This window comes from Thamnophis sirtalis, unplaced genomic scaffold, assembly GCF_051295495.1.
Source record: "Thamnophis sirtalis isolate CommonGarterSnake01/CBP01778 unplaced genomic scaffold, rThaSir2_p1.2 scaffold_4, whole genome shotgun sequence".
NCBI lineage: Eukaryota > Metazoa > Chordata > Lepidosauria > Squamata > Natricidae > Thamnophis > Thamnophis sirtalis.
The window spans coordinates 84,742,607-84,754,024 of record NW_028261384.1 but is presented as its reverse complement, the minus strand read 5'-3'; the positions used below and the strand labels follow the sequence as shown (position 1 = coordinate 84,754,024).

Here is an 11,418-nt window from a genome sequence, read left to right as displayed (position 1 = left end):
TATTTGCAAAAGCACAGGAAATTCTTCTATTACTGGTTGCCTCACAAATAACTTGTTGATAAGTGCAGTTTAAAGTACAAAACTTTTGTTACATACCCATTTCTCAGTATTAATTTTATTTTAAATGACAAATTATGATATATGTAAGTTGTTTTATTATGTGTACTTGTACATTTTTTCTGTTAGCAATATATCAGAAAAAAAGGAAGTACTAGATAGTAGTTCAACACATTCCAGAATAACTCACTAACTACTTTATACAGTGGGTAAAAGTTACTGATTTATATCTGAAATATTTAAAATGCTTAAAAACAATACTTAAATTGGGTTATTGTTAGTTTCATCTCTTTTGTGGAAATGGAAGGAATGTTTTTGAGCTCTGGATTTTGCTGTTTTCTTTGGGCAGTTTTTGGTTTTATCTTGCAGATTTAAAAAAAAGTCTACCTCAAGAGTCCTCAAACTACAGTTTGCAGGCTGCATCTAGCCCACCGAAGCCATTAATCTACACAGGATCATGAGGCTGCCCCGCCCACATCCCACCCACCCCCCCTTCAGCCAAATGCAGGACTGTGAGCCCCGCAGGCTGGAACTGGAAGGTAAGGCCAACAATTTTGGCTTGCAGAATGCTTCTGGAGGCAGGGGAGGTGAAAAATGGCCCCGTTTTTCATCTCTTTCACCTCCAGTATAGAGAGAGAGAAAGGGAGACAGACAGACAGACAGACGGAAGGAGAGGAAGACACACACACACACACACACACACACACAGAAAGACACAGAGAGACAGAGAGAGACTTGTTGATTGTAAGCTCCTTGGGACTGAGAAGAATAGCTGCAAAATTTGAATTACCTGAAGTGGACCACTATACTCTTAAACAACTGAAAAAATGATCTAGTAAAAAGAAAAGTCAACCAAAAGAGCAACATGCAAACAAAAGCAAATAAAACACTCCCAGGAGCAAAAGAAATTAAAGTTTAATTTGTGTGCATTATTTAATGGACTGTTAAATTGGCCATGCCCACCTAGTCACATGACCTAGCCACGTCCATCCAGCTGGTCTGCCCCACCAGCAGTCTGAGGGACTTTGAATTGTCCCCATTTAAAAAGTTTGAGGACCCCTGGTCTATCTTAACAGTCTGTCCCATGTTTTTAAAGCAAAAAAGATTGTGTACCTGCTCTCACCACCTGCCTGTTTTAAAGCATATCTGTTCCTATTAGAAAGCAATAAAAGGAATAGTATTTGGTGATGTCATTGAAACATTGAATTCAAAATAAGAATGAAAATTGAGTAATAACATGAGAAAAATGTTGACTGAAAAGATGTGTGCAGTGAAAATTATTTGAAGGTACATAGGAAAAATGGTGGATCAAAACTAAATTAGCATACTTGGATTTCACCAGATACAAGAAACAAAATATTGACAATACAATGGATATAAAACATTCCAGATGAATTTAATTTTCTGATTTAATTTAAGCATTTTGATAATTCTGATGGTTGCATTTTTCACTTCAATATAATTTTCACGTTTTTTTTTTTTAATATCACAGGACCTCAACTACTATAGAGTTTTAAAGCATTTTTAGGAGCATTAGAATTGGGGTTAAATGAGTAAAGGCTAAATTCTTAGTTGATTTGGCTTTGACAGTCAAATTTGATTTGTGAAGCCAGTCACTGCAGCCTGTAAACTCTGGTTTATTATTTTAGTATTATGTAATCTTAGGAGTTTGGGGCTTTGCCAGCAGATTCATGAATAATTAAATGGTAATTAACTGAAAGGATTGGCATATTTGGGAATCAACTGTAAGCTTTTCTTTCAGGTCATTATTTACTCTAATGGTGAATTGAGGTAGGTTAGGCTGCTTACTTTGGGAGCAAAGTAGAAAGATAACAATTTTTTTTCAGGTAGAAGTAGGAATTTGAAAATACCTTGGGGTTTTTCCATCCCAAATTATGGGATGCTAAATGGGGGAGGGAAGCTTTATTATCCGTGCAGAAAAACATAGCAGCGTCTGCAACGCCCTATGGTGACAACCTGCCAGGTGCATTCGAAGACATCTACTGTCATTCTCCCAGGTTCTCTAAGCGTGGGTGGAGATAAAAATAACTATTTCCTCAGAAACTGAGGCGACTCAGTTGAGTTAAAAACAACAAGAAAAAAAGTCAGTTCTCTTCTCCCTGCCACTTCCGTGTCCCCAATCTCGTCTTTAAAGCAAATTAAAAGTCTCAACCGCCGCAGTGGCCCCTTTAACTCTGACTCATTCCATCACTCAACTGCAGCCTTGCAGGTACCGAAGTCACATTTTATACGACTGCGGGGGGGAGGGGGAATCTAGGAGGCCTGAGAATAACATCCTAAAATTGCTTCCTGGGCACGTGCTGTGACGCGGGCATAAAAACCCTCGATTCCTAAAACAGTTTCTGGGGTCAGGTCTTCTTCCGCTTTGCGGTAGGAAAAGCCAAAAGCGGAAGTCCGGATTGTGCTCCTTTCTCGATCTCCCGTGTGTTCTCGCCTCCTTCCTTCACTTCCGTTGGGCTTTTTATTTATTTATTTCTTCGTTTTAATGTGCATCCGGGTCCCGCCGGCGTGCTTAGCGGCAGTAAGTGGAGAGCGGGGTAGGCGAGTCGCCGGGTGCAGCGAGCGCGTGGCTGGAGGGTGAGTAAATAGAACTGGCCGTCCAGGCGCGCGCACGCCCGAACCGAGCGGCTTTTCCGTTTGTGCCTATGGTGAGCCGCGTCCGTAGGAAGTTGGCGAATGGTTTTGCTCTGGGAATTGGCGTCTCTCTCTTCGTCCTGGTTGCGATGACCTGAAGTCCCGTGAATAGTGACCGGTCTGTTATCTGCAGGCATTGCCCACATTCCTTTTTCTTTACGGGCCACGCTTTTTTCTCCTGTCCTGCCTGATGCGGCTTCTTGTGCGAATGCTAGGTGGAAAGAAATGAAAACAAGCCCAGATTTCTCTTGAGGGAAGGTGACTTGCTTGTTGCATTTCGAAACCCCTGCAAGCGTTTGGTAGCCGTGAAGTGCATTTAGTGTCAGACAGTAGCCAGTTTTACTGGGTATGGTGACGATTATGCCAATAGAGAAGTGCTGTGAAAAGTGGATGCTGCATCAACCTTTGGCTTCTCTCACCCAGGTGATGACAAAAAAAGTGGGGAAGTAGCATTTATTTCTGTGTTGAAGTAAATGCATTTTCCAGTCAGTTCTTGACCATCCCGGGAGAGGGGAGGGGATCGGAACTTTCTGTTAACTGCTCTTTTGTTTGACTTGCTATTAAATATACGCATACCTAGTGCTTTTATTATCTCCTTGGTTCCCTTGATGCGCAGTTCATAGATCTCCCAATCTTAACGGCTTTAATGTAATCCGGCTCTAAGCAATTAGCCCGCAAGATTTGATGTTGAGGAATCACATGATCAGCCTGTACTCCTGCTTTAAGTGAACCGTGGAGAAGAAAAAAGCTTTAGTTAAGAGAGAAAAAGATGTGCGCTCTTACAGCCGAAAATTAAAATTACTGTTGTAAATTAGATGTAAATTGGGGTTCGAAGCCGACATTTCTCACATTATCAACTTAGTACTTATACAACTTATACAAGACATTCCCTCTTCAAGAATGGCACTTTTATTTTTAAATTAGACTTCCTTTGGAATAAGCACACTTTAAATGGTTTCACTGGGATTTAAATTTCTGACTATGAACAAAATTGCTGTTTATTTTTCATTTCTCCATAAAGCAGGTCTGCTTGGCTGTTACAAATGGACATATAATTATTCCATTTTACATAATGAGAAAGAAAACATGCCTCAACTATCATCAATTAAAGGAGAAATTTTGTATTGCAGACCTCCTAGTCACAGAATGCTACAGTACTTCTGTTGGTTGAACATGGGCATGTTATTAATCTCAGGCACAAGAGTTTACCACATGACTTTAACAAAGCAAAAATAGCATTGGGAACTGAATCAAATGGAGACTTTGGTATAAGGAGAGATAGGTTTTGTCCTATTATAGCCTGCTCAGAAAAGTTATGATCAATTGCTTGATGTGGGATGATACTTTGAATCAAGCCTAAAGGAAAATTAAATTCATCTAAAGTAAAATAGATTTTCATGCATTAGGAGATAATCGGGAACAAAGTTTTAAAGCAGATACAAAAGGCTTACAAAAGAAAAAGCTGCTTTAATGGTAACTTCAAAAAGAAATGCTTTGTCCTTATATTTGAACATTTCCCAGCATCTCTTTCAAATGTTTTGTACAATGTTAATGCAAATAACAGAGGCAGTCATCTATATCTGTTTTCAGTGATTAAATTACAACAACTGAATGCATAATTAAAACATGAAAATAACTGTACAAAGAATCATAGCTTTTACAGACTTTTAGGAATTCTCTTTTCCAAATTAACTTCATATCCCTGGGGATAGTTTTGAAGATACGGTAGGTTTATTATCAATATTTTACCTATATTTCATTTTGGAGAATTTCTGTACTTTGTAGCTACTTTGGGCTTCTTTGGAATGATGCTAGTGCTTAATGTGATGCATTTGAAAATCATGCCAGGTAAAGATGAGCAATAGAAACAGCAATGAGACTCAAGATTGCATGTTCCCCATTCTCTAGAGGTGAGAGAAAGATAGCTGTACTAGCTTTGAGTGCAGTTTAAGGTGTTGGTTATGACCTTTAAAGCCCTTGTTAGCATAGATCCAGACTACCTGATAAAACATCTTGTCCCACTAGCACAAGCCTGCCCCATTCGTGCCAGTAGAGAGTACCTACTTCAGATCTCATTGGTGGAAGAATTCCTGACTATCGGGACCCAGAAGATCCTTCTCTGCCATAGTGCCTGCCCTCTAGAATATAAGATGAGATCTTTCCCACCCTCCTATATAGCCTAAGACCTGGCTCGGGTTGTTAGTCTGGGGACCCAATGGGGGAGTACTACACTAGATTTGATAGCAAACTCCACCTCCTCCCTCATTCCTTCCTTCTCCACATGCTCATTTTTTTATTTTCATCTTGCTATATTCCACATTGTTTTCATTTTCATTGTTTATTCTATTGTTTCATTACTTCGTTTACACTTATTTTCATTTCTCTGTCTAATTGCTGTATGCTGCCTAGGGTAGCCCCATGGAAAAATAGGTGACAAATAATAAACAAATATCTCCCACTTTACTGTCTGGCTTTATAGTTTGGATTTACTGTTTGGAGCTGTTACAGTATATTTTAGCTTTAATCATCTAGATTAATTTAATTTTTGTCATCTTGCTTACCTCTAATTTTAGATGTATCTATTTGTTGGTCTGAACAATATTTTTTAATCATTCTTATTGTTTTATATTGTGAACACTGTCAATGTAATCATATTCCCTTTTTAATAGTTATGTTTGTCATTCTATTTGATTTTCATCCAATTGTACAGAAAGATGCATTTTCCTCTGAATATATGTGTGAATGAATGAATTGTTCTGTATCTATTGTCTACAGTGCTAAATGGAAATTTCAGAGTGTATCTGGATATATTTATGTTTATTTTGAGCTGCATTCTGATGTGTTCTTCATTTAATAGAAACCAAAATGTTGATGCAGAAATTGATTTCCATTCTATTGGCACATTTCTGAACCCTGTTATTCTTTGCTAGCTTTATCCATGCTTGACTTAATAGTTTAGAACTTACAGTTTGGGAAATTACTTCTTTGTTTAAAACAAGTTTTCTACAGCTAGTTGGAGTTACTAGATTTATCACCCAACAGTTAAGATGTTGGTAATCGATGATGGAGTCTAATGTTCAGTAGATATGGGAAATATCAAGACGAAAGACATGTTAAAACCATATTAGAATTTTTGATTTTGCCAAAGGACTTATTCTTGATTATTTAAAAAAGAATAGAAGTTATTAATGTAATGATCATTAATATTAATGCAACTAATCTATATTGAAAAAGTTCATATTCAGTTTTTATGGCCATCCCTCTTAAATATACCTCTTGACTACTAACAGTGAAGAAAAACAAGATAAAATCTTCCTAAAAAAATAATAACTAATCTAAACAGCAGCTAAGATAATAAAAACCACACAACAAGCATAACTACAATATAAACTCAACCACACATCTAGACCCTAAGGTCAGTAACCGAACTAGATGTTCAAGGCCTGAGGAAAGGTAGTAGGGTTGAGGCGAATATATTCTCTGGAAAACTGATGTTCCATAGAATGGGCCCCAGAAATGACACTCTTTTTGGATGCAGCCAAATGACTATTACTTAAAGAATTCTTTTTAAAAATATTCTTTTATTTTTCCTTTTTGTTTGCATATTATTCTTTATTTCTATGCAGTAATGTAAAATAATTTCTAATCAGATAATTTTCATTTTTGATAGATAAAAGTTTTTCAGTAAGCAAAATTATTATGTAAATATTTTGAATCAGATTTTGTAGCTGTATTTCTTTTGAAGCGTATATGATTATTTTCCTAGAATGCTGCCTTATACTGTTAAAAAGATTTTATGACATATGAATGTTAACAAATGCTATAAAATTATCTAAAATCTGCAAAGAACAGCCTTTTTTTTGATCAAGGTTATGCCAGTCTGTGACCTGTTTCACAATTCCAATTTTTTTAAAAAGCAGTAAAAATTATTAATTAGGTTCAGAGAGCAAACAAAACATTGTTAAAAAAATTAGATTAATTATTTCATAGCTTTTATTTCACCTATATTTTACCTTAATATATAATACAAATTATGATAAAATATAGTACAATATAACTAAAAACAATCTGGAACTAAAAAGTAAATAAAACTATATATAAAAACCAGTAAATCAAGCTACATATTTAGTAGCAGTTCTCTCAAAAGTTTTGTGCACCTGCTGTGTAGGTGGACCCTTTCATTAATAAGGTGCCTTTTTTATTCATTTCTATAATCTGTAAATAAAAAAGGAATTATATTGGGCATGTCTTTTTGGCAGCATATTGGGTAAGTGTATCTTAAACCAGACAACTTTGAAGTGTTGAAATTATTGCACATTTGATATGCCTGGATTAAATATGTTTGTTTTTTAATGCTTTTTATTATATGTATTTGTGTATATCAATAAAATGAAAGCATTATTCACTTATTTACTTGCTCTGTTCTACTAAATAGCTTATCATATACTAACCCTTAACTTTTTGCTTCTTTCATGATATGATCTCTAGGTTGCATAAAATATGATGCGTATAATTCCACAATCTTTCTTCTCTAAGCATATCTGAGTGTATCTACTTCATCTGCTACCTCTTTAAAGAATACAGACTTCTCTTTGGCAAGATACTAGAGCAGGTAACTCTTTAAGAGCAGAATACCAGAGCACTGGTATGGTTACCACCAAGTCTGCAGAAAAATAATAATCTATCAGCCAACATGAAATATAATAATATATTACTAAAATCCATAAATAAATAAATAAAATCTTAATTTCATCTGTTCAGTCATGTCCAATTCTTGGACAAGTTCCTGCAGTTTTGGCAAGATTTTTCGGAAGTGGTTTCCCTTTGCTTCCGTTCTAGGCTTTAGGTAAAGTTGTCCATGGTCACCCAGCTTTGTGCCCAAGGCAGAACTAGAACTCAGTTTTCCAGTTTCTAGCCTGATTCATTAACTACTACAGCAAGCTGGCTCTCTAAAATAAACTACCGTATTTTTCAGAATATAAGATGCACTCTTTTCCCCTCAAAAAAGAGGGTGAAAATCTGGGTGCGTCTTATACACTGAATACAGCATTTTTGGCCTCCCAAAACCCCACTCCCTTTGCAAAAATGGCCGTGCATGGCCTTTAGGAGGCTTCCAGACTGCTCCTGGGGGCTGGGGGAGGGCAAAAATGAGCAAAAAATGGACCGTTTTTTACTCATTTTTGCCCTACCAGCCCCCAGGAGCACTCTATAAACCACCTAAAGGCTATGCATGCCCATTTTTTTTGACAAAAAACTAGCTGTTTTTGTCTTCAAAGGGCAAAAACGTTTTGTTTTTTTTAATTTGCCTCTTCAAAATCTTGGTGCGCCTTATACTCCGGAGCATCTTATACTCCCAAAAATATGGTATGTATAATGTTAATACTGTATATAAAGGGAGTATAATAATATAAGATAGGTTTGATCATGATTAGAGACATGTACTAAAAAGATCAATTGCAGGACAGGTCCCCACTTTATAATTTGTAACTGCCTATCTCCATCATTGTTGATTTTATTGTGAGATCTGTCTGTTTTGTTAATTCATCATTTCAATTATGGCTGCTAATATTTGCTAACAAATGTCAAAATTCTAAAATGTATAATTGCTCATCTTTTCCATAGATATATGTGCAGTTGTGCTATTATTTTGGTGGTGAGGTAGAAGCTTTGGTTTGTTCCTACTTCTGATACTTAAATACAATTTTTAAATTATTTTAATTTTTCTAGCAATATACTCTCAATTATTTTTCTGCGTTATTATCAACTTTAATTTGTTTTTCCAATTTGTACTCCTTGTTTGACTTATTTAAGCAACAGTTCCATAATTTGGGGAAAGCTTTTTTACCTTTTATGGCTTCCTTAATCTACTTATTAATGAAACTGGTATTTTATTAGACTTCTTGGGACTTTTCCCAATCTCCGCTACACATTTTTGCTGAGCTTTTGTTCTTGAGATTTTAAATAGCTTCTATGAATATTGAAGAGTTTGGATCTTTCTGCTTTTCTATTTTAGCTTATATTTTAATGTTATTTTTGAAAAGATTCATTGTTTTGATATCGTTGTTTTCTGTATTTTGCTATCTTTGCTTGAGTCATGCTTCTCTATGTGTCTGCAAATTTTCAGTATTGAAAGAATCAACTGCTCTCTACATAAATGTGAGGAATCCTTCTATTCTAAGGATAGATAGTCTGGTATTCTATGTGTATGTTGAGCTATAGCCTTCTTGAAGCTGGATCCATGATATGTGGTGGTAATGCCTTATGGAATTTTAGTTCAAAGGATCTGTAAACTATTAGGCTATTTATATTGTAGCCCCACTCTTGAGAATCTCCCATTTTAATTTCTTATCAAGAATTTTGCTTGAGACAAAATTTAAAAACAAAGCCTATGGTAACTATTATATTTCTTTGGAAGCCATAATGCATACTGCATATTGCTTTTTCTCCATTGTATGTGGTTTTGTATGCAGAATTTATTGCTATAGGGGGTAACAGTATCTAATTTAAATACCCTCTTTTCTAATAGTTTTAAAGTTGTTATAAAAATGTGGCAATTGAAACAATAATGACTTTTCCTCCAGAAACTTGTATTTACTTGAGCAAAATAAATCTCCACACATGACTACTTGAGTAATGCTGTCTCTGTCCTGACCTATTGCAATGCTCTCTACATGGGGCTATAATTGAAGTCCATTCGGAAACTTCAAATGGTGCAAAATGCAGTGAGAGAAGTCTTTGGGGCTCCTAGGATGGCCTATATTACACTTCTGCTTAATGAACTTCACTGACTACCAGGCTACCTGAAGGCAGTTCAAGGTGTTGGTTATGACTTACAAAGCTCTTAATGGCAGACTTCCAGGCTACCTCATGAACTGTCTCATCCTGCTAGGACAAGCCTGCTGCACTCATGGCAGCAGAGAGAACCTATTTCAGATTCCATTGGTCAAAGATAACCCTGTTTTGTGGTTCTCACCAGCTTTGGTTGTCATCATCATCACATTTTCCTACCCTTTTATGTAACAAGGAAAAAAGCCTATTTTTATCGTAAGATAAATTGCTCTATGATCTGGTTTTAACTGTTCAAGTGTGATTACAAAAATGTTGATCTGGTACTTAACAGTATCTTGCTTAGTTGCTTACATTGAAGGTGATTATAATTTATTAGATTTATTGTATATTATTTCTCCTTATGATTTCTTATCATCAATGATAATTTTATCTATTTATCTAATACTTAATTTAATATTGTCATTTAATTTAATATTTAATAAAGATTATAATTTAACAGCAATAACTATGTCCTGTTAAATTATTTAAATTTTAAATATATTTTTCAAATATTGAAAATAGAGTGAAGACTTATCTGTGCATAGTAGCTAGTGGTTTATTTTCTTATGTAGATATAAAACTATATCAGTGTTTTACGGTCACTATTAAAATATATTCAAATGGGGCTTCTATTGCTGTGCAATGATTTGAATTTGGAAGAGAAACATAGAAGGATGTGTTAGTCACAACTGTTGGTAGTTTTTTAAAGAACTTGTCTTGGCAGATCACACATAATGGATTTAAGGAGATGCCAACAGAAGTGATGTTTTTGCCTGTGTTTTCTGAATATCTTTTTGTCTTCTTTCTTCTACAGCTGGATAAAAGTTATAGACCTTAACATTTAGATCTAAAATATTTCAGTATACATGACTTAATAATTTAAAATAGTTTAAAAAGTAGAAAAATTGATTGAGTCAAACTCATAAGCTTTATACAATTTATTATATCAAAAAAATTCTATATCTTTTTCCTCCTATCTGGCTCTCTTAACTGCAAAGAAAGCAACACAATGCCTCACAAACTAGTTGGTGCTTGCAAGAGGAAGTTTAATTTACTTTCAACATTCCAGTTTAATTCTTGCTAACTATCTTTTAACTCACTGAGCATTCTTCTAGGTAAAACCTAGATTTCAATAACATTATTTGCAATGCAACCTTCAATTCTGCCTCTGAGGGTGATCAAAGTCTTCCAGAGCTCATGTAGGTGTTTGATGGATAATTAAGAATCCTTTATTTTCATGGAATGGCATTTCCCAGCACAGTAACACCATTGTTTTGCACTGTGCATATGAATTTGAACAGAAAGCAACAATATAAAATTTTATATTCATGCTTTTTTTTCTATTCTATGACTTGGCATAAAGTGAATCAATATTCACTTCAACTGGCTTGCTCCAGTTTGAATAATTTTCAAAATATATAGTAAAAATGGTTAAATGTTAATGATTAATAGTGTGAGAAAAGGAAAGAAGCCAATAATGCCCCCAATATCTTTTTTTGTTACACTATGTTAACTTAGGGTTATCTTTTGAAGATTTTTAAAACTATATTTAATGTGAATTCCCCCCCATTATCGATCTCTTCTTTTTTTAACTATATAGTTCTTAGTGATTGATATATCTCTGAGTTTCTATGAGAATGAGTTATAAATTGTAAAGTATGAAAGTGGGTATGAAAGAATAGCATGCAAGTGGAGTACTTTGAATTATGAGGTAAGATGTTAACAAAAAAATGGCTATTTTTATGAACATAGATTTCCTAGGGCATTTATATTGTCATAACTATAGGCTAGATGCTGATTGTCCAAATTTTGATCATGTGACCATGGGTCGTAAGTTTCATAAATCAATATTTCCAGTACTTTTGTAACTTTGGTCAC

At 35.0% G+C, this 11,418-nt stretch overlaps 1 protein-coding gene across 5 annotated transcripts in view; it reads left to right on the top strand.

The window, feature by feature from the left end:
* Window positions 1-2,459: 2,459 nt before the first annotated feature.
* Window positions 2,460-11,418, top strand: part of SLC20A2 (solute carrier family 20 member 2) — an 88,586-nt gene continuing 79,627 nt past the window's right edge. Inside the window, exon 1 of one of the 5 annotated variants that reach the window (XM_087713244.1) lies at window positions 2,460-2,655. The gene's annotated coding sequence lies outside the window, so the exon portion shown is untranslated. The other 4 variants (XM_087713242.1, XM_014066267.2, XM_087713243.1 and 1 more) reach the window with 4 other exon arrangements.